General features: G+C 35.6%; 1 long non-coding RNA gene across 1 annotated transcript; it reads left to right on the top strand.

Moving 5' to 3' along the window:
- The first annotated feature begins 466 nt into the window (after positions 1-466).
- LOC140182066 (uncharacterized) lies at positions 467-1,325 on the top strand. The gene is made up of 2 exons (XR_011877925.1): positions 467-577; positions 881-1,325. It is a non-coding gene; the product is annotated as an uncharacterized lncRNA (long non-coding RNA).
- The last annotated feature ends 4,675 nt before the right edge of the window (positions 1,326-6,000 follow it).

Genomic DNA, 6,000 nt, shown 5'->3' with positions numbered 1-6,000 from the left:
ACATTATCTTGGATCAAAGGGTTTACAACTACTTGTGGTATAGATGAACAACAGTGAAGATGAAGAAACCTGCCATCTGCGTCACAATCAAATAGTTACCATTACATTAGGTGCCAACTAGTCAAAATTGGCAAATTTATAGCAATGTATGAGAATGAGAGGAAGATACTTTCCATTGAAAATGCTGCTCCGTAATAGGGATATGCTGCTGGTATGAATCTCTCATATTCATTGTGTCTGAAGGGACGGACAGGGATCTACGTACAAAGTTCAAAGGCATTCGAGATCTTTGTGGTGAGCTTCATGTTCCTAAAATTCTAAGTTAGGGCAGCATAAATAGTTTCAAATCTTTGTGGTGCTTGTTCTGAAGTCATAGCCAAGTTCTCTGTTAAACCAATGTAACCATTTTGAATGTTGCATCTGGACGTTAAGGGAACAACATTTTTAATTACTTAGAATGGTTAAAATTGAATTTTAATATTTTTTTAGGATCCGGATTTGTTTATCTCAGCTGTACGCCGAAGACATCACTACTCCTGATGATAAACAAGAGCTTGATGAGGCTTTACAGCAGGAGGTAAGTTGGTAATTCAATTTTCGCACCTTTAGATATGAAATTACAATTTTCGCACTTAAAAGTAAATTGGTAATTCATATGCTACCTGATTGACTATTCTTAGATTTTATTTACTATTTCATATGGATATCTCATGTATTGTTTGGATTCCACCTTTGAAATCAGTAGAGAGATGACAGATCACAGGGAACAAAGTCATGTAAAAGTTTAAGAGAATCAGTTTCTATAGTTGAATCACCAATAAATTTTTATTATCGTAATCTTTCTTGCTTTTTCTTTTTAAACAATTTCTGCTTTTAATAGGTGGATGTTCGAAAGGATCTGATAAGAAATTTTGCAAACACGATTGATCTTGATCAGCTAGATATTTGATGGTGCAACTTATTGTGAAGCTGAATGTTTTCCTCAGTAACCATAACACACAGATATTTTCATATATGCGATGGAATGCAGAGAAGCAAGCAAGGCCCCCATTTTTGTTGATGACATTTGGTTATGAAAGAACCACTGTTGTGCACAAGGGAAATGGTCATTTGTAATGGAGGAATTTGATTTATACCAAAATGACTTCTTTTTTTTCATTTTTTTTACATTGGAATGTAAATTTTCTTTTTGTTTAAATGTTTTCAGGTTTTCTATCTTACAACAACCTGTAAACTTTAGAAGCTGTAGGCTAAAGATGGTACATACAGATTGTAGATAACAGTGATGTTGTATACAAGATATGCATTATTTTCTGTGGCAACTATTTCCTGTTTTTCTGATTACTTTATAAAAGTTTTTCAATTATGAAAAAATATTTTTCCCGGTAAAAAAAAAAGTAGGTTTTTTGGATGGAGAAATATTTTTATTTTATAATATTTCACTAATTTAATTAAAAATATAGGATTATATAGTTATATTATTAAATATTAGGTTTTAATATATATATATATATATATATATATACAGAAAATAAAAAAAATAATGAGGGACCTAAGGCTACACTTATATACAGTAGCTATAGTATAACAAAAAAAAAAAGAGGAACCTAAGGCTACGCTTATAAAAAGTAGCTATGGTATACAATGTGGCTATGCTTTACAAGTGATGCAGTAGCGTTGAAAAGCGTAGCCTATTCTGGAAGAATGAAAGCTGAAAAGCGTAGCCTTTGGTCCTGGACAGCATCACTTGAAAAGAGTAGCCTATTCCCAAACGCCAAAAGCGTAGCCCTTGGTGCAGAAAAGCGTAGCCTTTGAGAATAGGCAACGGCCGAATAGGAATCACCCCAAAAAGCGTAGCCGTAGCCCAAAAAGCGTAGCCGTAGCCTAAGGCATCATTTTTTTTCACTTTTGGCTACACTTTTCAAGTGTACCTGAATGGGTGTTTTTCTTATAGTGCATGAAGACCAAAGACGCACCAAAGGCATGCCTTGGAAAAGTGAACGGAACGTTCACTAACCAAACTGAACGCTCCACTGGGAGTGTTACCAAGTGCATCCTGACCCATGCCACTTGAACCAAGCCATCCGGATCCACCCTTTTTCAAATCCAAAGCAAGCAAAGCCCATTATCATCACTCAAAGGCACAAGAAATATTTAGAATAGGAATTTTATTTAAATTGTAATTTCTTTTCAATTTCAATTTCATTTTCATTTTATGAAAAGCTTATGTAAAGGCATCAGTTCCATTTCATTGGGAAGGCTGGCTCTGCAAGAGAGCAATAGGAGTAGGAGTAGGAGTAGATTAGAAAGCTCTCTTTGATACACTTTTATTTTTCTGTACTTTCTACATTTGAGTTACATTGATTTCAGTTTATGCAAATTTCAATTTCTACAATCCTCTACTCCAATTTCCTTCTCTGCAATTTTACTTTTCTGTTGCGCCCAATTTACTTTCCTGCAATTTTGTTCCTCTGCACTTGACAATTGAGCTTGCTGTGATCTGAATTTACTTTTCCTGCACTTTAATTCTTCTGTAATTGTTCTAAGCTTTAATCTATTGCTTCATTTAATTTCCAGCACCCAGCCCCCTTTACATTTGCTGCAATCTACATTTCTTGTCATTTAAGATTCTGTCAATTTACATTCCTTGCTCTTTACGTTTCTGCTCATTTACATTCTGCAACTTTAAATTCACTGTAATTTACATTCTGTTATCAAATTTTCACTCTATTCAATACTGTTAGCTTGACTAGACTAATCACCTCACTAAAGTTGCTTGATCCATCAATCCCTGTGGGATCAACCTCACTTTTATGAGTTATTACTACTTGATGCGATCCAGTACACTTGCCGGTGAGTTTGTGTGAAAATCTAATTTTCACCTCATCAGTGAATCAATGGCGGTAGCAACGAAGCTCTAGCGGCGATAGATGTAAGGCACCGAACTCCACAAGATTGCGATAGGCACGAACGACTTTCTCCCACAATGGCGACAACGCAGAAACGATGGTTGTGGCAAGGCGGGCTAGACGCGGCGTGGCAGTGATGATACACAGTGGCGGTGCGTTGGCGAGCTGGACGTGGTTGGGCGTGGCGTAACTGCAGCGCATCTTCTTCCTTCTCTTCTCGTGGATCTCTCTCTCGATGATGATGATGTATGTGCATTCGGTGAAGAGGGAAAAAAGGGTGGCGACTACTGATGGAAACATAGAATGGTGTGGATGTGTTGTGTTTTGGGTGCTGTGTGTGTGTATATGGGAAGGGGATGGCAGTGGGTGAGTAGCAGTGAGGTGGTGGATAGGTTAGGTTAGAGTTAGTCCAATTTGGCGATTTAGGGTTAAAATTAAGGTTTTGATTTGGGAATTAGGGTTTGGGTAAAGTATTAATTTAAAACAAAATTTAATCCAATAATAATATCTATAAAAATATTATTTAATTATCAACTTAAAATTTATTTTCAAATAAATACTCTAATTCAATAATTCAATAAAAATTAGATAATAAAAATTAATTTCATTTATAATTATAAAATAAAGTTAAAAATCTAATTATTCAACTTAAAGCATATGAAATTCTTATTATTATTTAATTACTAAAGCTTTAGATCAAAAAAAGAAATTACTTAATTTATATATAAAATCTCTTAAAATATAATCTTAATTAAATATAATAAATCATAAATAATTTATTTTATGATTTTTAAAAATCTGGGGTCTTACAAAAATAACATAATTTTTTTAATTATTTACCTATTTTGTTATGGATAATACTTTTTAAAAGTATTGCTTTTAAAATTATGTAGTCATAAGAGTAATAAGATAAATTGCTAACATAGGAACCAAATGTGAAAGCAAAAGTATGATCTAATTTATCTTGATGTATTTGATGATCATTTGGAATGGATATTGAAAGATTCACCACTGTTCTTAATTCTTGAAGAGGTTAATGCTTTATGAAATAATCTAACAAATATATCTGTTCAACTAGCTTTAAATAATTTTGGTATTTTTTTAATCAAATTAAGCATTTTATTTGTTGATTGCTACTATAAATTATGATGAATTATTACATTTTTGTTGATATTGATTTGTCAAAAATTACTCCAATATAGATTAATTAAATTTAAAAAATAATCGAAATGATAATGGATCAGGCAATAATTTCATAGAATATGCAAATCAAAAGGAAGAAAATGTTGTTCAAACTCCACAGCTGTCCCATAAATAAAGAGACACAGACTTTAAGATCACCCCTTGGACATGATTTATGAATGATGCTATCTTTTACTCTCTTCTTCATTTAAGTTGAGGAAGTATTCTGTACAAATGACTATATTATTATTATTATTATTATTATTATTATTATTATTATTATTATTATTATTATTAATATTAATGTATAATAATTGATACTTGATTATTATTAATGTATTTGTGTAAAGACATGTATTTTAATTTTAAATTTTATAGTTTATAATTTTTATTTAATTGTGATCGGGCCAAACAGTTCAGTTGACTAATAATCTAATGACCTAATTGTCTGATCAGTTTAATTATTGGTTTGGTTCTAATAACTATGCTCACACTACCTCACTTCACCACCACACCTCTGCCACCACTCTCTCACAACCACCCCACCCCCACCTTATCCACGATTGCATAATGAACCCATTCTTACACACACTATTACACCCTAAAACTCCCCACTCCATTCTCATCCCAACTTGACACTCTATCCCACATCTATCGCCATCTCTTCACTCACTGTGAGTCCTTTCTGTAACACTCCAACTTTTGACACGTCATAACCAATCCCAAATATTTAGGTGTTACTTATCATAAGGACCTACTTGGATCTAGACTCGGATTTTATAAGCAAATGTTAATACAAGCCTTTATCGATTTAGCGTGATTAACTTACTTATCATGAAAAATCATTTAGTTGCTCGCAAGGTTAATACTTAAAACCATATCATAGATAAATACATGGTAATAGAAAATATCATGAACCTCCTCCTGATAAGCGACACAAGATCCCTCGGGAAGTGGCTCCTCGTCGGACTCTGAGTCCTCCTCCGACTCATCATTCCAGACGAAAAAATCGTCCAAAATGTCGGCCTCCATAACTGCTGCCATGAACTCCAAAAGTTCAACTTGATGCGCTCTGTCGGAGGTGCAGAAATAGGAAGGTGTTGCACCAGATCCAAGTCAGTCTCATATGCGTGCGGAGCATCCAGAAGAAGTAAATCGCGGCGTGGTCTACCAAGAGAAAGGGATGAGAAGAGGGGGACTGATCTCCAACTAGGACTAGGTGTAACTCGGATAACGTGAACGCGCACAGCATGCCAAAGTCAAAGAGAGTGCGTGTTCACACACTGGTCCGAGTTGAAGGGTCGGGACGACTGAAGACAAAAGGGCTGACCTCCTGAAAGGTTGGCCCGCTACCGACTTCTTTGACTAGAGCCCGGAAAATCTCCCCAGAGGCACAAGGAAGCTCAAAGAGAAGACCACCGCCTACTAAAAGGTGGTTGGCCAAAGATACGATCTCACCTTTGGATAAGATAAGATAACAAACTTATCTCAAAGGAAGATCGTCAAACACCACTATAAATACACTGAAGCACCCAGGTATAACTCATACTCCAATTCTACAAAAAACCTGCCTAAAGCCCATACTGACTTAAGCATTGGAGTCTCTTGCAGGTACCACCACCCTCTGGTAAACGAAGATCGGCTGCACCACGCACTCCGGCAAGTCGGGCACGACAAGTTCGATCAAGCCAGAAGATCTTGTCTGAGATTGACCTCAACGTTTCAAGTAACCCTCAGAACATTGGCGCTGTTGCTGGGACCTAGAAGTCATCCCACCATCATGGAAAACGACCCTCCTAACAACGACCACACCTCTGGCTTGGAAGACGGTACACCAACAAAAAATGCGGACGTCACGCCACCATCCCCAAAAGAAGTGAACCACTCTAAAGGGGACAAAAAACCTCAA

Source organism: Arachis hypogaea, chromosome 19 (assembly GCF_003086295.3).
Source record: "Arachis hypogaea cultivar Tifrunner chromosome 19, arahy.Tifrunner.gnm2.J5K5, whole genome shotgun sequence".
Taxonomy (NCBI): Eukaryota; Viridiplantae; Streptophyta; class Magnoliopsida; order Fabales; family Fabaceae; genus Arachis; species Arachis hypogaea.
Note: the sequence above shows the minus strand (reverse complement) of the source record. Positions and strands in the feature narration are given on the sequence as shown.